The 24,498-nt window shown below is 37.9% G+C and overlaps 1 long non-coding RNA gene across 1 annotated transcript; it reads right to left on the bottom strand.

Annotated features, from left to right (window-relative positions):
* Positions 1 to 1,259: 1,259 nt before the first annotated feature.
* On the bottom strand, positions 1,260 to 13,784 carry LOC137265931 (uncharacterized). The gene is made up of 3 exons (XR_010954952.1): positions 13,734 to 13,784; positions 11,819 to 11,891; positions 1,260 to 1,904 (listed from the first exon to the last, which is right to left on the bottom strand). It is a non-coding gene; the product is annotated as an uncharacterized lncRNA (long non-coding RNA).
* Between the last annotated feature and the right edge of the window lie 10,714 nt (positions 13,785 to 24,498).

The following is a 24,498-nucleotide window of genomic DNA, read 5'->3' as shown; positions in this document are numbered from 1 at the left end:
CATACTTTAACAAATCCACCAAGCAGACAAGTTACATCCAACGTCTCGTCAGACCTGCATCAAGGCCGTAGCTCTCTGTAATTACAGACAACTTACATCCAACGTCTCGTCGGGCCGAATCAAGGTCTTAACTCTCTGTAATTGCTATTCAGGAAAAGCGTTAACACGTTTCTGTAATTAACATCTTAAGATTAGAATCGACTCGTGAGATGACGGCAGAGATACTAACCCAACAAGCCTACTATTGCTACCACATGGTGTAGTTTATAAATTACCTACAATAAATCACACACGAAGAGGGTTGAAACTGGTCATAACAAGGAAGGGAAATGTGAAATAAATAGTATCATAAATAATAAATAATATTTCTTTGGTCGTTAACACGGGAGCCCTTCTTACAGACAGGAGGATGTTCCAGAGGAAGAAATAATATTATATTCAATATCCACTAGAAAAGAATTATAATCTTCGGTTAGACAGAGTTAGCTAGGTGTAATGGATAATCGATAAAAATGGACTGGTATTCGATCACTGTCCAAAGAATATTTTTGTAGATCACCAATGAATGTTTGGGGTAATAATAACCTCACCGCCACCAACGACGATTGACAATGACGGTGATGGTGTTATTGTGGTTGTGGTGATTGCGATGGTGGTGATACATAAACATTGTGTCGTCCAGACACTCCCTATGACATGCTCATACAGACACAAAATGCCAAGCGTTTGTTAACAGCATTCTGCCTACTCGCTCTCTGTATCGGAGACTTCGCTCACACTCTGTACCTTAGATCGCATCCGCTGTCTGTTCTGGAGACCTCGCTCACTCTCTGTACCGGGGAGCTGACTCTCTGTACCTAAGACCTCACTCTCTCTGTACCGGTACCCAACTCACTCTCTGTACCGGAGACCTCACTCACTGTATTTGACACCTCACTCACGCTCTGTACTGAAGGCTTCACACAGTCTCTGTTCAAGAGACCTAACTCACTCTCTCTCGGGAGACCTCACTCACTGTCTATACGGGATACATCACTCACTCTCTATACGGGAGACCTCACTCACTCTCTATACCGGAGACCTCACCCGCTCTCTATACCGCAGACCTCACCCACTCTCTATACCGGAGACCTCACCCACTCTCTGCACCGCACACCTCACTCTCTGTACAGACCGTCCCGACCAGACTGTTTCCATTAAGGGGAGACCCCATCCAACCCCTCATGCAGGATTCAAGGTTTCATAAATATATATTCAAATAACAATGATTTATTTTATTCCAATGACAATTTCCTCAAGCTCAATCTGCTTTCTGTGTGCAGGCAATGCGCTATCGGATCAAACAGAACACAATCGTGAAGTTGGCTTCATTGCCAATGACTCCTGTCATTGTTGATTTCCACAGGTGCCAAAGATATGTTTGCCTCGACGAGCTTCGGATCTTACCCACATATATAAATCACATTTCGTCAGGACAATAATTCTACAGACCGACTAACATCATTTACTCCGGGAAACCAGGATAATATGTCGTCTCGCGAAATCACAAAATAGCATTACATGAACGAGACTTCCGGAGTGGCAATCGGCTGATAAATTTAGTAGAAGTCTTCTAAATGACATTACATTCTTTTATGGCCCAGTTCAAGGTTTAGGGCCCTACTTCAAAGCATGGTTATATTTTGACAACCATGTTGCCGTTCCATGGAGATTCGGTCATTGACAGCATCCAAGGCTGCTGATGACAGCAACTTCAAGATGGCGGCGGTGATTATGAGAGATGGAAACACCTTCGGGCTCTCGCTGTATGGGATGATGAAGAAAGATATTGATGTTTTAGGCTGGAAACTTTTTGATGTCCGGAATGGGGATTTCGGTTTTTCTCCTCATGCTTCCCCGGGGGTCTGAGAATAAAAAAAGGGATGTCTGAGATGATATTGACTGACATTGTGGTTTTATGACAGCAAAATAATAACTTCTATCATTTTCCCTGATATTAGCTTTGATGTCAATGCTACTAAATGGATTTCCTCGCATTATGTCAGTATGCCGCACTGAGCAAAATTTCAGCTATATGGCTTCGGTCTGTACATAATCGAGTCTGGACCAGATAATCCAGTGATCAACATCATCATCATCATCATCATCGGTCTACGCAACTGAGACGGGTGTCAAAAAGTTAGCGATCCTGACCATCCTATCCGGTCGTGCGACAAGAATAGGCAGTAGAAAACTAATTCGGATCTTCCTCACATTAAACGTCACAAAATGATTCTGCTCACTGGGCAGTTTAATCAAATCTGTCCTACGACCATAAAGTTCAGTAGGTAATATGACAGTAACGACCGTGTGTAGATACATTTGGTAAAACAGTATGATTCACTAACCTCTTTAATCAGTGTGCACTAGAGTTTCTTTCTCATCTTCATAATAATTATTCTCATCACAACATACCTCTTCCCGCTAGCAGAATCGTGAAAAGTAAAACGTTATTGTATCTGAAAATAAAAAGCGTTATTCCACTACTACTACTACTACTACTACTACTGCTGCTGCTGCTGCTGCTGCTGCTGCTGCTACTACTACTACTGCTGTTGCTGCTACTACTACTACTACTGCTGCTGCTGCTACTGCTGCTGCTGCCGCTGCCGCTGCTACTACTATCACCTAATATGCATAATGACGACACTAAAGAACGATAACTTCAGTTAACTTCAAAACGTCCACATTGCAACGTACTTCAAGGATTATAACGATTATATACCTATGCGTATCAGTGATACCTTCAACAGCAACCGATTATGTAAAGATGGGATGCTTCATTGTTAGCAACCGATTATGCATAGATGGGATGCTTCATTATTTTGGTCAACAACTAATTAGTGTATGTTTTAATTTCAATGTACATTTCACAAATGATCTTTCACACAAACACACACACACACGCATGCACACACACACGTGCGCACAGACACACCACATACATACACATTCAAGCACCAAGCGTTCGTTCATGGGGCAGGGAAAATGATGCGGTTCGAGACTATGAGACAGACTACGAGTGTATAGTACTGTACACCCCCCCCCCAAAAAAAAAAATAAATAAAAAAAAAAAAAAAAAAAAAAATAAATAAATAAATAAAATAAAATAAAATAAAATAAAATAAAATAAAATAAAATAAAATAAAATAAAATAAAATATATATTTGGCTGTGGGGTAATTCAGGAGACAATCAACAGGGAATCGAATCATATCAGGGTTATTCATCAATTTCACATCCTTTATCAATCAATGACAAATTATCTGTTAAAAAGGCTAGTTACATCATCATAAACAATGAAAAACTATCCTGACTGACCGACTTCAGGCAAAACTGATAAAAGTAAGCATATCTATATCAAAATTCACTTTTCGCTATACTTATTCCTTTGACCTGTGAAATTGCGATGGTGGGAGATACGCACAGATAATAGATATATGTAACAACGATACCCGTTTCATGATCACCCTCTTTGACAGACACTTCCCCAGAACCGTTTTCTGAAATGCTATTGCAGGGGAACTCATATATCAAGGGAAATGGGTTTTTTCCTGTCCGATATAATTAAATTCTCAGTTTCTCCAGTACATCGCACATAACAAGAGAATGAGCTTATTAGTTTAAAGTAATACAATAAAAACGTGACTCACGGTGATGACAAGCAATACCTCCATAGCAAAGAGCCGTATTTATTGGTATAAACAATTGTATCCCGATGCACCAACGGCACAGGTAACAAACACATACAACGACAAATCAATAGTTCACCCGAAAACAAACGTAACAAAACATATGAAGATATGGCAAGAAGTTATAATGGAAATTTCACCAGATATAAAACAACTCTTTAAAACTCATTAAAATAAATAAAAAACGAAATATTCTAGGAAAATAAAAGTAACTAAATCTTTCATGTTCTTCAGACCAGTGTACTTTTTTTCGTGGACAAAATGACAAATAAGAAAAATGTCATCCCAACGTAACCAAACAAAGAAATACCAATACCCCAGGTGAGGTAAGTACCTAATGTTCCCACTGCACTAATGAAAACTCGCTAAACAATGTTCTTTTGGACCATTTGTACCAAAATAACACGCAAGAAATACCCTAGCAGACACATGTGTTCGTACAGGCTCCGAGTAATTACGGGAACTGCAAGCAATCATAGTGGAACTGCAGAGTACGAGAGACCAGAGACTGTTTACTTAGAAGCAAAGATTTATGGAGAGCGGAATAGAAAAAACACAACTCATGTGACGCTAACCCGTATGAATTACCAACCTTATGTAAAGCGTAGTGGAAACAGGTTAATTCTGAAATCTCTTTAAGGGATCAGTTGTACCTTTGCAGTGCAAACCATGAAGGAACGACTTTCATCATTAGAACACTAATTCAAAACAATGCTGGAATCTCTTGTTTAAGGGAGCAGTTGTACCTTTGCAGTGCAAACCATAAAGGAACGACTTTGATCATTAGAACACTAATTCAAAACAATGCTGGAAGCTCTTGTTTAAGGGATCACTTGTACCTTTGCAGTGCAAACCATAAAGGAACGACTTTGATCATTAGAACACTAATTCAAAACAATGCCGGAAGCTCTTGTTTAAGGGATCAGTTGTACCTTTGCAGTGCAAACCATAAAGGAACGACTTTGATCATTAGAACACTAATTCAAAACAATGCCGGAAGCTCTTGTTTAAGGGATCAGTTGTACCTTTGCAGTGCAAACCATAAAGGAACGACTTTGATCATTAGAACACTAATTCAAAACAATGCTGGAATCTCTTGTTTAAGGGTCAGGAGAACTTTTGTGATACAAACCATGAAAAAAGACTGTTGTCATAACACCATGTTGAAATTATTCCGAAATCTATTGTCCAGGGGTCGGTAGAGCTCTTGCTATGCAAACTACAAAGGAACGACTTTCTTCATTAGCACAGTGTATTAAAACAATGTTGGAATCATTTGTTCAAGAGTAAGTTGTGTCCTTCCCATGCAAAACAGCTTTTTGTGATTAGAACACGCCATGTGTATAATAAAATAATGCTGGGATGTCTTGTTCAAAGGTCTGGTTTACCCTTGCATTGGACACATTAGGACACCAGTTTGAAATAATTATGAAATCTCTTGTTCAAGGGTCAGATGACATCTTGCAACGCAAAACACGAAACGACTTTCATCTGAACACTATCTTAATACAATGCTACAATCTTCTTGTTCAAGGGCAAGTTGCCGTTGTATTCTTGCAATGGAAAGCATGAAAAACGACTTTCTTCATTGGAACACTATTTCCAAAATAATGCTCGAATATCTTGTTCAAGGGTCAGTTGAGCTCTTGGGGTGCAAACTATGAAGAAACGACTTTTTTCAATAGAACACCATTTCAAATAATACTGTAATATCGTGTTCCAGAGTCAATTGTGTTCTTGTAGTGGACACCATGAAGGGACCCATTCAATTTTGTGCAAGGTTCAGTTGTCGCCCCCTTGCAGTGCAAACCACGAAGAAAAGACTTTCTTCATAAGAACACCATTTCAAAATAATGCTGTAATCTCTTATTGCTGTCAGATGAGCTCTTGCAGAGCACAGCATAGAGAAACGACTTTCTTTCCCAATTACCACAATCAACGTACCAGATTGTCCGATCCAGCTATCACTGGATTGTCTGGTTTGTTTACAGGACGCATGGGAGGAGTGTTGCTGTAATGCGTCAGCCAGACAGTGCTCCCACTTGTAGACAAATGTTGTCAATCGCCGGTACGATGGTGTAAGAGACCATGCTTAAAATGGAACAAGGACCATGCTTACTTTCATGAACACCTGACGTGAATACCTAACTATGTTTTCCCTTTACACCAAACAGAATTTGTTCTGAGGATATTCAAGGAAGGGTATTCTTTTGCACTGACAATTTATACTATATGCATTATAACGCTATGGTCAAATAATTCTGAAAGCTTTTGTTAAGGTGTCCCTTTTACCGTTCCAGTGCAAACCTTGAAGAAATACTTTCTTCTTCGGGAAATCATTTTCCAAACATGTTGAGATTCTTTAATGAACATGAGTGTTAAGAATTATGATTTAAAGAGTTGTTTGTTTAACAATGCGTATGATGGAATAATATAGCACAAAATATGCATATTTGTAATCCATAATGTGGACGCATTTTTTAACATACTTTTCATGTTGTGGCTATACATTGCGTGTAGTCACGACGGGATATTGTTTCCTAACGTACTTACCATAATCCAAATGTTCAAAACATATTTTGTCTGCTTCTCTATTTTGCTTATGGTTATAAAAATATAATGAGGGGAAGTGGTGCCCGTATGTTACTTCAATCATTTACACAGACACGAACGTTGCACGAGAACGTGGTATCATCTCTCTTCGATAGTGCGGTAAACACGCTTGTATAAACTTGTAATAGATTGTACAATGAAGCATGCTTTTAGCAGACATTTCGTGTACTTATGGAAAGGGGTTTGTCGCTTTTACCCGCATAGTATGAACAATAACACCCTGGGACCTTGGTGGTAAGGTACCTCTCCCAAATACATGGTGAGGAGTATGACGAATGCACAGATTATGAGGTGCTGATACTCCATAAAGGTCTATAAACGCTGTTGTCCTGTGAAAGCGGTGGGATAGTCTAATGGTTGGCGTGTCACGCCGATGACCCGGGTTTGAATCCCGACATGGGAACAATATGTAAAGCCCATTTCTGGTGTTTTTGTGGGCCTTAAGTGAACGAAGTTTTAGTGACTGTTTTCAGGTTTGTTAAAATTTCATATCTTTATAATTCTTTGCTCAAATCCATTTTTCCTAGTGAATATTTTCTTTCGCCCGCCAGTAGTAATGTTATTTACCCCCAAGAATCAGATGCCAGAAGAAAACAAGGGAAACACAAGATCAGTATACCGAAGAGCAAAAGAAACGCCAATCTCGAAAAATCTCATAAAAGTAAGCGTTCATGTTTCTTTTGCTATTCAACACACACACACACACACAATACGATATCATGTGTCAACCAATATATATATATATATATATATATATATATGAGTGTGTGTCTGTGTGTGTGCGTGCGTGTGTGTATATATATATGTGATATAAATATATATAACACAAGCACTCCACTAGCCCAGATGCTCGTATTTTTTCTTTGTAGTGAATTTTATTTTTTCCACTCCAGTTGTACGCTTATTCAGCAATACATCATGCTGATGAAGCCGATTACTGGATTGACTTGCACAGATTCGATTATTTACTAACCGTCGCCATATATAGTCGAAGCTGTCGAATTCGGCACTCACTGGGACTGAAGAAACAATCCGGTTTGGGCAATGTGCTGGATTGTAGACTTGATGATACGTGTACAAGCCACAGGCGGGACTGAGATTTTACGCCAGTGTTGACAACATGCCGCTTTGGACAGATTCCACTGTATCTGGAATATTCGCCTCACTCACGTGTGTTAGTCTGAGGAAACTGTTGACTTGGAAAACTTCCACACAACGAGATCATTAACATGCACTCCCCCAGATTTGGTGAGTTCGTTGTTTTTACACCTCTTCTCGTCAGTATTCAGACGGGGGAGACCAGGAACGGGCATCGCACACTGAACCCAAGAGGGGAATCGAACCCAGCGTGACGCCTTAACCATTGGGCTACTGAACCTCAATCCATCCGTATAAGCGATTAAGGTGATTGTGACTTGGATTCGTAAAACATCTGTATTCAGAACATCCCATTCAGAACATGTTCCTTGCTAACATGACATTTTTTCTAAAAAAAAGAGAGAAGAAATTACATTTTTACCCTTTCGGTATGAAGCATGTTCTAAGCAACCATGGTGTATTATGTATAACTCGTCCTAGAAAAAATGTCAAGTTTGGTTTTGCTTTTATCAAGACAGGGAACACCAGAAATTGGCGTCACACATTGTACCGATGAGGGGAATCGAACCTGGGTCTTCAGCTTCAAACACTATGTCACCCCACCGCTCCCACCCTTACATAAGTTCAAAACCCAGTCCAAAACGGTCACAAGTATAACAAAGCCAATTAAAAATAAATAAATATGAATAAGAAACTTTAAGAGCAAATTCAACGTATTTTACATCATAATGAAAGCACACCTGAGACAGGTGAGTTAGAAAGAAGGCTAGAAGGATATACCTTCTCTTTGAAGTTCCTGGTAACGATATAAATATGTAATAACAACTGCCATTTTCTCCCTATGAAAGCTGATTTCCTGTGTATTCCATGGCAAAAAAATTCAAAATGCATTAATAGCGACCCCATTCCATCCCGAATCAGCTTTTTCAAAAGGTATGTGTTCAAATGTACAGCCAGGTGTAACTCGATCTTTAAGCCATCACAAATACGACCACCACCACACCGATCTCGCTATCAGACTTAAAGGACGTTACGAAACCACGTCTTGATTACGTTGGAGATAACCGATCATAGTTATCTACTTTATAATTCAGGCTCCTTATGTGATATCAAGAAGCTTGATATATGCTGTGAGATGCCCGGCGTGGATTACGAGGATGAAAGGCTGGTGATGAGGGTATTAATTGTGATGATACTTGGCAACACACCTGCGGTGATGCTTGTGTACCTGGCCCTTTAAGTATCCCATAGTATTACGGTTACATGACCTGTACCTGGTTATAAAGCTATCCTCATAGGTATCGTTTATAGCCATGTGATATGTACGTGAAGTTTATATGTATGTCTGTGTGAACCTGTCATCGATTCTTTTTCTCGACGAAGTATCCATCAGTTTATCTTTCGAGCAACCACACAAGCCTGTCGAGATATCTTCTCTCTTGTCTTTCTAGTCGGCATATTTCGTTTCACTATTTCCATTTAGCTTATCTGTCAATCTCAGCAGGCGGTGGGATAGCCTGGTGGCTGAAGCGTTCGCTCGTCAAAACGGAGACCCGGGTTTGATTCCCCACTTGGCTTAAAACTAAATTTACTCATCAGCGGGTATACCTAAACACTCAACTGTCAACCAATCAAACAACAATGGATCCACTAACCACACAACCGTCTGTCAATCAAACAACAATGGATCCACAAACCACACAACTGTCAACCAATGAAACTACAATGGATCCACTAACCACACGACCGCCAACGAATCAATAATCAACAAAAATGCCTGAAACAACCACCAACGCATCAACAATCCATGCTACCATGAACCTACCAACTACATTTTCCATTGCACAAAGAGAGTATATGTTACAATCAACATCAAATTGAACATTAACCCCTAAAAGGCCAAAGAAAAAGCAATACAAATAATAAATGAATATAAAATACATGTAACAGAAACTTAACACCTTTCACCCTTAAGCTTACTGCAAACCTTACTTTTTACCCACTAAAACAAACAAATGAAATCACGGCTAGAGCTACATGACGATTTTCACATTTCACAATTTACATGGATATTCGAGTGTATCCTGACAAGAATACCCACCTATTGAAATGGTTTATTCATGACGAGACTGTGGATCAATCCATCACCGATCCCTTTACATACCCATCACCTACACAGCAGCTATTCTTACACTCCATTGGAAACTGTAACGTAATGAAATCAATTACCAAGTACGCCCACCGTTTTCCGGTAGTCGTAACAGGGTAAATTACGACAACCGTATTTCAGTCAATGAACCGAAACTCATTCTTTTACCCTCGGAGACACAACATAACGCAAATAATAGGGGTCTCTCGCAAACAGACCGTACTTAATAGCGAACGTAATCGTTTCAAATTATACCCGTTTCTTTTCATGTGGAAGGTCGAGATTGCTCGTAGACCGCCCCAGTCTTTATACTGTGAGAGACGTGTGGCTGACACATGTTTAACTGCCATTGCCGCCATTTTGTTAGTCTCGCACAAATTAACTTAGTGGACCAATCGCTGTTCGTTAATTAATAAACCCGAAATAGAACATATTTGTGTGGCAATTCTTCTGGAAATTATCTCGCTGTGATATAAATAAATGAAAAGGATTATAAATAGCATAGGGGTGAGTGACTATCACTTCAATTTCAAAATGAAAATATGTTCCAGTTGTAAATATTAATTATCACTTCAGTTTCACTGCTACAACGCGCAGGTGCAGAATGCACACTGTTGGTTCGATAGACCCAGGAGTCTTCTTTTCGTTCACACATCTGTGCAAAATGTTCGCGGCATTTTTTTCAGATATATTTTGGTTTCACTTGTAACAAGGTGTAACTGCGGAAGATATATGTAACAAGACCAGTGGCCTCACAGAAGAGGTCTTTCAACTCCATCTGAACGTCGTGCACTTCTTGTTTATGCAGCTTTTCCCATGTCACGCATTCTCCACTGGGGCATGTACAAGGTATGTGTGACAGGACTCAAGCAATTTACAACATCAACACTGAAACAGATCACAGAGTGCCTTATAAAGTTTGCGTTATGAAAATGTATGGTTACGTGTCGTGATTGCAAATTTTCATTTGAAACTTAATTGAAACATCTAGACTGTTTTAGGTTAGTACAACTGATTACATAAATCTTACAAACAATTTGTAATAATAATTTAATTAATGTCGAAACTAATGATCACAGACATCATGTAAATCGCGTCAGCAAGTAAACAAGGACATACAAACGATATATATACATATATATACATATATATATATATATACACACACACATACACACACACACACACATATATATATAAAACGCCTTTCTTGATTAGCTTCACATTTCATTCAAAATTCGCGGAAAAACAAGTAAACAAGGAGATAATATATTCTATACGCCTAACACCCGTAAGCTTAATATTCTATTTAACATTCGTGGAGAAAGCAAGTGAAAAAGGAGATATATACAAAATATAAAATATATATAACGCCTTTCTTGATAAGCATTATATTTTATTAAATACTCGTGGAGAAAGAGAAATTAACTGAAAAAGACATGCAGCTTTTAACAATGGACCGATGGGGCCCTGCAGAGGAGGCAGCCTTTGTCGCTGATTTCTAATGACACAATGTTGAATATCATCCCTTCACATCATCCCGACACGTCACCGAGACCGAGTAAGACATGATCACATTTTGTCATTTATTCTAATATACCAATCATCCAACATGATGATGTTTAATCAAGTATTATAGTTTACATGTTAAAATTTGAATTGAATTTAAATATGATTTAAAATAATTGAATTTATTTAAAATATTTATTTTGCTAATTATAACACTTTCAGCATATACAAATAGTGTAACATCCAAAATAGTCTAGAAAGCGGTTGAATGGTGAATATGTATACTAGTTGTGTCCACATACACACTTACTATAATAACGACACATTTTATAAAAGAAATGGCGAACGAAGTGTTAGACTGTAAACTGAAAAACTGAATGTTTCATTAAAAAAAACCGTCTGTGTTACACTAAACAATACACGTTAAAACATAATGTATAATACAATATCCAAAATATTGTTGGACATCTAAATTTAAAGTATGTAATCTAATTATGACACACACGCACGCACGCAAGCACGCACGCACGCAGAGACACCACACAGACACACGTATTTAGGCTCCGGTTCTGTATGCGCACACACACACACACACACACACACACACACACACACACACACGTATCTATATGAACTGATATTACTTTATTACATTCCCCGTGAATATCGGAAAGAACCCGGTTTGCTGGAATATTTCCTATAGTTAAAAATGTACTTACCTGTAGATGTAAAAAGCGTTTCTGTCTTGACATTCATGTTTTTGATGTGTCCCATCTGTAGTTCAGGACACATCTGTAGTTCAGGACACATAGACACCTGCCATCAATTCTAGTTGATGGTGTTTCACAAATACATGTTTGTTAAATCGTCGTAAAGAGGTAGTTGCTCTAGGTATATGTTTTTCGCGATTTTGAAATGTGTTTTGTTACTTTAAATCACATTCATGTATGCACTTACTGTATATTATTTTCCAGATTTTCTGAATTGCTATATTGTGTTATTCAAATTTCAATATTGGCAATTCCCACAACGAATCAAGCATGGGCTTTAATTTATATCACAACGAATTATCATTTTCTTTCATTTTGATAGTCATATTTTAGTTTTTTTTATTAAATATTAAAATTCTTTAAATGACCTGAAATGAATTTACATAACAATATGTTTAAAGTGTTGTAAATCCGAAACGAACTGTGGCTTGAAAGAATACTTCACTGCAGCGAACGCAATGGATTTTGTTATCCTTGTGACATTTTCTTTCATTTCGTATCAACATCTGCATGTTGAAACGTCCAGTAGCTTGTCATTGCACTTAAGATGTGACAAAGACATGAACATCAGAAAATGAATTAATATTCTATAACATACATGACATGTAATCTATTGTAATTGACAAGCAAATGGAATTCCCAGGCATAAAGTTTAATTATTCATGTTGCCATTCAAGTTGACACTTTTAATCGGGAAACGTTTTGTCGTTTATCAATCGTTAATTACCTCACTGTCGTCCAAGCATGGGCTTTCATTTCAGCTATACCATCATGGTGCTTTTATCAGTCTTACATGTCAGTGTGACATTTTAAATAAAATATTCTGTATCATTTTATTTATCTATTATTCTGAAAATGTAATATATTGCGCAGTTGTTGTTTTATTAAATATGAAATCGTCCTGTCGACAGAAATTAACGAAAGGACTGGTGAAGGAGATATTGAAAATAACCGTCCAAAAAGATTGAATTAAATGTAAGGGATATTGTTTTTTTACGTGCATTTAGAATATGTCTGCAGCAGCTATGAACTTTTTGTATAAAATATGTAAAGTGTCATTCACAAGATCAGTTTGTTTCTGGAGTAAATATATATTTTACCCCTGGAGAAGGAGTAAATTCACATCAGGAGCATAAATACTTAAGTGAATAAATTCAATTTGTGGTGTTTACAAGGTCAATTTACCTACCATGGGTAAATTTACTTCACACACATACTTAAGGAAAGGAAGGAAATGTACAGTAAATGTGCGCTTGTAAAGCAGCTTATGTAACGATTAGATGCTCATGATTCATATCAACCACATGCCCTTGTTTTGAAACAACGTTTAGAGGAATTTCTTAAGAATATAAATCTTCTTGTCGCTTGCATTTACAAAATTACATTTCTTGCAAGAAGGTTTGTTCGTTGTTTAACATTGCGCTCAGCAATATTCTAGCAGTAGGTTGGAAACATCACGAACGATGCCTTGATATAATAAAATATCGCGGATCTGTCAAAAGGTGACAATTTTCTTTGACATGTCTGTTCTATGTCTAGTTACCTATCTATAATATAAATCTTCAAAGATGGTTAGACATATTCTGATTTGTGGCTAATGGGGACTTTATGTATCAAAATACAATAATCAGTTTCGATTATCTGAGAAACAGACTAAACTTGGGAGTAATACACAACTAAAGATGGCAGCTTAATAACATCAGTGAAATCAGTAACTGCACTAGGTGTTCGCCAAAGCAGTAAACCCCAGCAGTACTTGACACGTTTTAGGGGAAAGTGCTAATATTTGACAGTCAAATTAAAGCATTAAACTTATTGAAATGTACTTTAGTTATATTAGATATATGTTAAATAAATAACTTACATAAACGTCACGTGAGAGATGTGTTGTGTGTTGTCTACACAAGGGTCATCTGTCTCTGTTTGGACAATGTTTCACATTTATGCACATGCATAATAATATTTCTACGAGATCCAGTCACATCTTTCACCAAGTACTCGCGTGTACCTTCCCGAGCCAGGCGGAGAGGGCTCCTTGTCATACACCGCCATGATGCATTGCTGGGTGGATGAAGGATGAAGTTATGAGCCATTAAATGCATGACTTGAAGTGGATGCATTGGATTGACATATAAATGTCAAGTACTTGTCTTTCCTTTAACAACATGTTTATGTTTAGCAAAGGTAATGGAATTACAAGGGAACCGATTTTGAAATATTACATGATTACTTTAATAATTTATGTGATTAATATTATTTAGTTGTAATGGACACACCCACATACTTGCACACACACAGACACACTCGAAAGGTATTTATTTGACACACACAAGCATTAAATATGTTAATTTTATAATAATACTTTATGCATGTTTGGATTTTGACACTTGGGAAAGTGTATCTTACGGAATATATGATATATAAATATGTTATAACATCTAGAAATGTATGGATCTTATGACAGAAAAATCTTCGTATTACCAAATCACAAACATTGGCAAGATGCATTATGAAATTTTCCTTAGTAATGCATGTAAACCAGCGAATGGTCAAATCAGTGACTTGACCATGCATTTTAGGATGTTTCATGTGTAAGGACTGGACACCAAACCTTTTCATTTCTTCTTCATTCCTTCCCATTAGAACTATGTGATCAAGACGATGGTTCTTTCTATAACCATTACAGAATATGCACGATTAAGATTGTATCATAAACATGTCTTTAATATGAATAATGTTTATGTAGTTATATATTCTTGTCTTAAACATGTATATATTATGGAATTAACAATTGTTTCGTATTTTTGCCCAAGGGAGTAGGTTTGATCGATATAGAACTTAAAAAATTATGATAACGATTTTGCGCTTACCGAACTTTGAATACAACGCCTCACCTCATTTTCAGATTCAGTTCATTACAGCTTGGGACTGGATACAAAATCACATGAATTGTGAAAGTAAAATTGATCTAAATATTTCCAAGTCAAGCGAGCTCATAGAAATCTGTCACATTATGAGGCTTCTGAAATACCGGAAATATAAGTTTGTTTAGAAAACGATTGCGTTTGACACAAAGAAATTATTAAATAATACTACCGTTGTAATGACAGCACTTCACTAACGTCCTCACATTTCCTCATAGGAGTTGCTTTTTTTTATAATAATACACGCACAGCCATAACTTGGTGACTGGCATGATGGCTCTAATTGTGCCATTTCTACATTGAATTAATGTAACATCTTTACCATAGATCTCCTTATTTAAGGAAATCAATTTTGTTCCCAAAATAACCAACAAAACTGACAAAAGTTTAAATTCTCCCTACCTTGTTGCAATAAGCAACACCCCTCATTTGCATACAGTCATGTCATGTAAATGATACCTGTAGAAAAAATCTCCTCAAACCATTATGGTTCAGTAGATTCGACCCCTGATCTAAGTGAGTAGGTTTCTGGTGGGCCTATCTTTCATTGCGAAAGATTTGGTTCATCTCCTGTGTCAAACCAGCCCCCACCCCTACCCCCAGCTCTACTCCCCACCCCTTCCGACCTCTCCGTCGGTGCCCTTCTTCGGGTCGACCGAGGTGAAGCACGCAATCTGATGTTCTCAGGTGAAGACCTAATGTCAGGTGTTTCAGCTGGCTACCCCTATAGGACGAACATGTTTGTGTTTAGATAAACAAGACCGGTGTATATTCGTTCTCCATCAAGCTATCACAAACATATACTGAACGAAAATAGTTTTGGACATTTTTTAAAACTGTGATTAATGATGTATTTACTCATTGAACCATTGATAAGTCATGAAAATACCATTATTCCTAAACTATTTTGTCCAGTATATTATTCCTAAAAAATGTTAAATGTATGTTTGAAGGTATTTGATTGTCTCTGATATTTTGACCTTTTCTTCCAGTGTAATTTGTTTTTGCAGGCAAACGGCACTATTAATTCTTCCAATAAAAAGAGAATTTATGGATAGAGAGATCATAAAACACAAAGAATGGTCCCTTACATATTGTCTATTGTAAGAGTAGCAGGTCAGTACCTAGCTGTACGTGACTATTAATCGGCCCAGAAAGAGACGAAAAGATGGTTGTTTGGCATATTAACGGGCGTTGCCTTGTCAGTTGCTTTCTGAAACAGTACCTTAGTCCAAACAAAAAGAAACGTTTCATGCCTTATTCTGTTATCCTTATTAGATTACTGATAACACCGCAATATTATTAGTGAGGTGTAACAGTTGAAAATGACACATGCACCATTTAAACAACAACCCACGTTCAGGGCATCATGCAAAGACACCTTCAATCTAGTAGTTTTCAACAAAAAAAAAAAAAGAAAAAAAAAGAAAAAAAAAGAATCGAAACAAAATACCGATAAAACATTCTTGTGGAACAGCCATACAGTTACAATTGCATATTACAATGGCAACATTAAACAGGTTTGAAACATACATTGTAAAACATGAAAAATGAAAAAGACAAAACCTTGTACACATCCAGACTGTGTCATCCGCCAAAAGCCGTGCAGTACGGAGTGGACAGTACTGGTCCAAATTCAGTGTGTTACCATCAAATGTGTAAATTGTACAGCATGCTATCAATCGAAAAGAGAAGTGTATTTATAACGCATGTGACGTTTATCTGGAGGTATATGTATGAAAATGTTTTCTTGCCATAAATTGCCTCAGTCAGCCAGTCCAATGGGAACTCTCAAACCACGTTGCTGTTATAGGTAAATATATGTTCTTTAAATTCTAACTCTTAAATACAAACCTGTCTCATAAATGTAAGTAAATCATGATATTTTTCACTCTCTTAGGTAATATTTCTGTTTCCATTTCCTTGAACTTTTTCCACTGTGAACACAATTTGTGAAATATTGCATGAAATATATGGTATACACCCTGTATCTCTGTCTATCTGCCAGTCCAGTGGGAACTGACAAACCACGTCGCAGTTATAGGTAAATAATAATTCTTTGAATGCTAACTCTTATAAACTAATCTGTTTCATAAATGTAACTAAATCATGCTAATTTTCACAGTCTTAGGTAATATTTCTGTTTCCATTTCCTTTATCTTTTTCCACTGTGTCCTGTGATATAATATTTCACAAATTGTGTTCATATGCTATATATGATATGTACCCTGTATTTCTTTGTCAGTCAGCCAGTCCAGTGGGAACTCACAAACCACGTCGCTGTTATAGGTAAATGTATGTTCTTTGAATGCTAACTCTTATAAACACATCTGTCTTATAAATGTAACTAAATCATGATATTTCACACAGTTTTCGTTAATATTTCTGTTTCCATTTCCCTGAAGTTTTTTTCCCTTGTGAACACAATTTATTTTGTGTTCTGAGATATAATATTTCACAGACTTTGTTCATGGCATATACCCTGTATTTCTTAGTGTATAAATTTCCAGATACTTAATATTTAAATGAGTTATTTTCGCTTTGCTCTCAGCACAGGAGTCAATCCTGACAACATATTTGAAAAATCTTTAACAGTTCTGAAACAGTTTCTGAAACCAAATATAATGAACAGACGAAGTGCAAACATGTGCGACAGTTATTATTAACCGAAAGACAAGGACACTCGTCAAACAGTCGAAATAAGTCGGTTTGTGTCGCTTTTTCGTTCCACTCGTCTCTTGGCACCGTGCAGTTCCAACTGGGTGCTCGAGGTCATATAGTTGAACCCATTAGTATGGATGTGGGCTATAAGCACCATAGGAACTCCATATCAAAGCAAACGAAGATGTCAAGACTTCTCTCCATATACTATTTTAGATTTGATAAATTTATTTGACTTTAAGAACAATTTTGTCCGTTATTCAAGACAAATGCTCCTTTGTGAACTTCGTGGTTCAATGAGTATGCTTTACAGCACAGTAACCTCAACCTACCACATATTTATCGTTCAACCAATAATTGTGACAGCCTACATATCATTTACTAAAGAATGTACAGAAAGTGGCTAGGTCAAGCCGAAAGCGGGATGAATGTGGGATTCGAACCCGGATCAGCGGATCCATAGGAACCTTTCTCTGCAGCGTCATCAGCGACAGGACCACCCATGTCCCTACCAGAGGTATAGGAAGCATTGCAGAATTGATGGCATCGCTGATATTTCTTGTGAAAGTATGAAAGCAGGATTGATGTCAATGCTTCAGATGATGCTGTTGTCTGTTTGTCTCCACGGACAACCAAGACTGACAAAAATCATCTCACTGTTTTCACGATGAATTTCCAATTTGTGGGTTTTAGAAGAAACAGCCATAGATTGCATGCACTGAATTGCAGGGAATAGAATGGAGTACAATTATTCGTAATTTATAACCATATGTTTCATCTCTTCACGTTCTTATAGGGACAGTCACTTCCCGTTGAAAGAGATGATAGACTAAAAAGACATCAAAAGAAAAGAAAACTATTCTTTATTTTCTAAATTAAGTAACGGGGAATTAGTGCTGCTTCATTCAAATTCGCCCAGTCATTCCAAATGTGATACTTAGACTTTTCAAGACATAATGATCCTCTTCCAAACTTTTTATCATGCTCATTACCATGTACACAGTATAGAATAAACCACTTGGTAACACAAAGCACCCAACGCAATATTATACTACACATCTATCAAAGCACATTTAGAATTAATGGCAATAACACAGAAAGGTTAGCTTACAAACATTAAACAATACCCCCATCCCCACCTCCGTAAAAATACCCACGCCCATCCCCGAAAAAAAACACACCTTAGAAACAAAACAGAAAAAGACAGACCAGAAAAAACACCAAGACAGCAATAAACAAAAACAACTATAAAAAGCAAATAAAAGTATAACAAAAGAAACCCCAAAGAACCCCAGGACACCAAGCAAAGAATCATAAAACAGCACACTGAAAAACCGATAAAAATCATGTTATTACACATTAGAAAGACTAAGTTGTGGAGATGATATCTGCAAAAAATGGTATCCTTCCAAAAGGGGACATTTCTAACGTAGGACAAATTAGTACCGGTCTATAGAGCCGTATGCAAGGAGAAGCGTTTCCATGACAACAAGGTTTGGAATGCAGCTGTACTAAAGATACACCTAGCGATGTTAGCGACACTACAATTAGAACATTTTTTGCGTAATGCATCTCAATGAGAAAGGTAAAGAGGTTCTCAAATTCCACTCAGGTCCAGAGCAACTGTATGCATTTCTGTTAACGATGTGCTTTTAAGTGATTATGACTGCATGTGAAAAGACTGCAAATACAAGATCGCTGCACCTCATAAACAAGGTGTAAAGGTTTGGAAAGAAAACATAAAGCATCGGAATGACCTGGAATTAAAAAATGTCAGTTGTCAACTTGTCAACACCTCAATGATTTCCAGAGTGGCTCTCTGTACCAAGAAAGATGCTAATAAAGAAACCAGAATCCACGCAACACAAAGACAGAGTCACGAATCATGTTCTGTGTACGGGGATGACACCCTTCGCAGGTGTTCCCAACTCGGCTGATGATGTCTGACTCTATCTGCAGCGTCTGTCATAAATTAGAAACGGGGTCACCAGAGAGGTGGCCTCAAAAACGTCAGATTGCACTCATTCAGTTCAAGAAAGTTGAGGATGACAACTTACTTAATGAAGTCCCATACATCCGGTTTCCGGGCTTCTGGCAGACATATTCCAACTTTATGGAGCGGTAGTAGTTAAATCATTGGCTTATCACATCGAGGGTCAGGTTCGATTCCTCGCATAGGTACAATGTGTAAAGCTCATTTCCGGTGTTCTCACCATGATGTTGGTGGAATGTTGTTGATGGCGGCGTAAAGCCATACTCACTCACTCAAAATGTATAGCACCGGACTGAAAACAACCTGTACCAGACAATCCAGTGATCATCATATATCCCGGGTCATAGGAAACTGCGACATTTTTGAATTGAAAATGAAGTACCAGTGCTTTTAAAATCAAAGGAAATGTAAAATGTATTCATTAATGCATGTGATGCTAATATTTGATGATATTTATGCTGACAAATCGTAGGTAGGGTGATGTTGGGAACTGCTTAAATTGGCTAACGTACTAATGACTTCCCATAGTTTGGTTTAACGTTTAAAAGTTTTTTTTACTTATATTACCTCGATGTGGCAGGAAAATCCAAGTGATTGTCTCATCAGCCAGTTACACCTTTTGTTAAATTCGCAGTACTGGTTTCGATCAGCCAAACTAACGAACAATTACCATCACTTATATAAAATTTATTTCTGATCTGCCCAAGGATGACAGTTCAACATGGCTACCTTAGACGCTTTCAACGATTGGACCACCCATGCGCACCGATGCTTCTGTAAGGAAACAACACGGTATGCTGACTGTGAATCGGGGATTGCCATGTGATGCTTTGGCAATGATTCGAATATCTGGCCAAGATGTCCCACTGAAACCGAAATAATTGATCATGTGGTGTTGTTTATCTGGTGAGAGACTGATCGATGCATCTACTGATTCCTGCCATGTCAAGATTGAAAGGAATACCAATGCATTTACATACATGCAGTTTGTTTGTTTGTTTGTTTGTTTGTTTGTTTAACGCCGCACATACATGTGCACGTTGTGTGTATCGAAATAAACCATTTGAAGTGAAAAAGTCCTTGTTGCAATGGAATTTGTGCACAAATGCATTTGTGTGTTAGGATATGACAATGTTCATTGAAGATGGATACATTATATTCTTAAATGAATTACGAAGACGCTTCCAAAGTGATATACATTTTTCTTATGTTATGTATAATGTATTATTTGCCTATACACATTAAATCTTTTTGTTCATAATCTACATATACCTTGTATTTCTCGTTAATTTTATTTCACACTAGATGTGGATCAGTTTACAACTACCTTAAGTGCATATCAAACAGCTACCTATTTCAATGTTCGTGAGCAAACTTGCTACGTAAAATAAAGCGTTCGAGTCTCTTTTGGCAGATATCTGAGATCGATTATCCTCTTACATCGACAAATTAGAACTGACAAATGATTTTACAAATGAAATATCTTGTTTTGTTGATAAATGTTACAGAGTACCCGATGAAAGCCAAGAGAATATGAGTTCATCGTAAACTTTATACTGTCAATAACTCTTTTGTGGCACCCATTGAATCTATAAACAAGAACACCATTCCGCGGCGTGCCTCGTGTGCATTTTATATATACGCTTCCAAAAAAGAAACTTGACATGGGAAGAAATAGAATTTAAAGAAAATATTTGACGCAAACCAATTCATGCTGGATCCCAACATGTGGGGAAAGGGGAAATGGGAAACGTTTGAAAAAAGAAACGTTGAACAAAATTGTCGAGTTACACTCACGTATGTAGTCAATCGCTGAAACGCAACCTACATGAAATGCACTTGCTTCATGAAATTGTGTATTTGAAGAGCTGAAGTCTAAGACTGAAGGGTTTTAAGAAGTCACATCAATGGTGATCCCCATGTACTGCTTTGAGCCACTATAGACGACAAGAGAATGAAAATACTGACAGAAGTTCAACGACACAACGCCAGCTGCGGTTTACAAGGACGGACATCGCAGCAAGAGGCGGTAATTCACTTCAGGGTTTAAAGATTGGGAGTTTTAATGACAGACCCAGGTCAGGTCAGCCAAGAGCTACCACAGTCGTCCAGGATCGACATCCGATGCGACATCTTCGTTCAAAAACCACTAGCAAATCCCTAGCTTGCGCCGAATCTTAGACCAGACAGGTCGCAGTTGGCTATGGGGAGTCAGCCATTTGCCAGAAGGCAGGTTCAACGTCACGTCGTTCTCGTTATCAACGTCAGTGGGTGATCTTGGAGCATGATGATGCTCGACTTCACGTTGGTCGTGTTTGACAGGACTTCCTCCAGCAGATCAAAGTTCAGGTGTTACCTTGGCCTTTTCGATCACGCGATCCGCCCCAATTAAACATCTATGGGATACCTTTGATCGACGTAATCCGCCCTCTCAGACACTACAAGAACTACACGCAGCACTTCAGACGATGTATCAAAACATTCCTGAAGACAGCATTCGGCATCTCCTTCCTTCTGTGCGTCACCGCTGCAAAGCTGTTATCGACGCTCATGATGGTCACACTAAATACCGACATTTTACTTTGACCAAGTAGCTTTAATAGCCACTCTATGGTTTTACCAAACACTTTCTTGATAATCATGTTTTGGAAATTTGTAAAGCGATGGTTTTACTGTAATTGTGTTTGTTGTATGCACTCAGTAAGTCCAAAACCACGTCATATATTTTTTTTTATTTTTGAAGAGTATATTAACTCTGATGTTTTGATTCATTAACACTTGAAAAAGAAATTGTCATGGCGTTCTTTTAGCGTTATTTCTTGATGGGAACTACACCTTAAAACTGCGTGTACCTCCATTGTGAACACGTATTGACACTTCTGAAGTAAATTCGGGGTTGAAATTTCACTGCATGACCGCCACATACAAGTGTTCAAAGCAACGTTGGAATTTTTTAATAATTAATATAGGTGATACAGATTATGTACGTACATTATATAATGACAATTCTGTCCTTTCTGTATTAACTCTGATATCGTGACTTAAGAATCCAGTTGACGTAAACAACGCGTATTATATGGTAATCGGCGCGTTTCACATTATTCAATAAACCCCAAATCTGATAATTATTGTATGACGTGGCTTTTGGGCAGATATGTCTTAATTCTAGTATTTATGATGTATGAATCTACTCGTTGCACTGATCATTGTGCATGATATACATATACATTATATTGATATATTTACTCATAAATCGAAGGAAATAAGAAACAAAAGTTGCATTGTAAACTTTATGAATCTACGTGCTACACATGAGAAATAATGTATATCCAAAATACATTTTATGCATTAACATTGATATATTGGCTCATGAATGGAAAAATACAAAAAGTTGTATAGTATTAGGCTTCTTTGCACCACAGATGAGGATGAACTTTTCATAAGCATCTCTGAAATGTATCAGACAGTTGTAACAATGGTATGAGAAGGACTACGTTCTCCTAATATTTTTTGCATACCTCCCGCTACTGTTTGCCAGCACCGGCACATGCTTGAGGCCATGATTGACGTCTAGCCCTGTAGATTGCACTCACGCCACCTTGACTAATTGTACATCTTGTCATTAGTAATTAACTGTCTTTTTTACCGTGCAATTTGTCACGAAATCAGCACCTTCAAATTAACGAAACATAACCCTTCGTTATGGTGAACAGTCGCATTCTGTACTGTTGTCTTGGTCGTATGTCAGTTCACAATGTATAGAGCGCCCTTACATTGTATGGTTGCGAAAGGTTTATTCGGTGAAATGTTATTTATTGTGGTTTTTGGTTTTGCTTCACATCCTACTAAAATTTATTGTATTTTTGTGTTACAACGTTTCGAAAGGGTTTGGCATAATACTTATAGACTGATTGACTGACCTTTCGTTCTACGCGCTCTTTTGCATATCATGAGGTGGATGCCAGAAATGGACACTTGGGACCCATGTGGAGAATCGACCCCTGATTTTGGGCTGGACGAGCAAATGCCTCAACCACTAGACCGCCCTAATGAAATTGGGTGACTTGCAAGTACTCTGCGTGGTACATTTCGTTGCCGATAGTCTTCAGCTAATTCAACATTTCGTAAAACAGAATGCATACACATCGGGCGGTTCGCAAATAACAGACAGCTAACTGAAGAGATGATGATTCATACACACGTTGAATTCGGAACTGTTCAATCCACTCTTTGAGTAGAACCCGTGAAACAGGGTTAGAACTGACCTTTAGTGACCCGTTCTTGTCTTAAGAGGGTGGTAAGGGATGGGGTGATCGGGCTCGCTGACTTGGTTGACACATGTGATCACATCCCAGTTGCGAAGGTCAGTTTCGATTTATGAATATATTTCATGATGTCTACCACGGGATTGTATGGTCCAGACTCGAACCCGAAATATTGCTAAGTTTGCACATACATGTAATGAAATAAAGATACGATGGAGCCCATTTGTGTGTAGACAAATACGAGCCAGGATTTGAAGCCATGATCACTGGTTCCCGGTGTGTCAAAAGGAGGCAACTCTGTACCAGAAATTGCGACACCCGAAACGACTGAACCACCAATGTCAGTACGTGAGGTCGTAGACGTGTACGAAACTGTGAACAGGTGGGGATGTGTATGACACTGAAGCATCCTAGCTGGCATATATCTTTGTTCGCACCAACGATCAGGTGGTGCAGATAAGGTATCAGCTACAAAGTGCTGACAATGATCATGCGTATGCGTGTGCGTGTGCGTGTGCGCGTGCGCGTGCGCGTGTCCCATATTTCAGCTTTATAGTAATCTTTTTTAATATTTTCCGAGCCATTAATAGATATTATGGTACAAGAGGAACAAAGTAGATAATTCCGAACACATCGAGTGTGGCTTCACGCCGTCTTTAGCAATATTTCAGCCGTTCACCCGTTCCTTAAACCGATCTTAGGCTATAAATAGTTTAAGCCTATGACCGTTTCAGCGTTACGGGGAAACGTTGCGATGAAGATGTGAAAAAAGAACAGATGACCACC

Source organism: Haliotis asinina, chromosome 15, assembly GCF_037392515.1.
Source record: "Haliotis asinina isolate JCU_RB_2024 chromosome 15, JCU_Hal_asi_v2, whole genome shotgun sequence".
In the NCBI taxonomy this organism is placed as follows: Eukaryota; Metazoa; Mollusca; class Gastropoda; order Lepetellida; family Haliotidae; genus Haliotis; species Haliotis asinina.
Note: the sequence above shows the minus strand (reverse complement) of the source record. Positions and strands in the feature narration are given on the sequence as shown.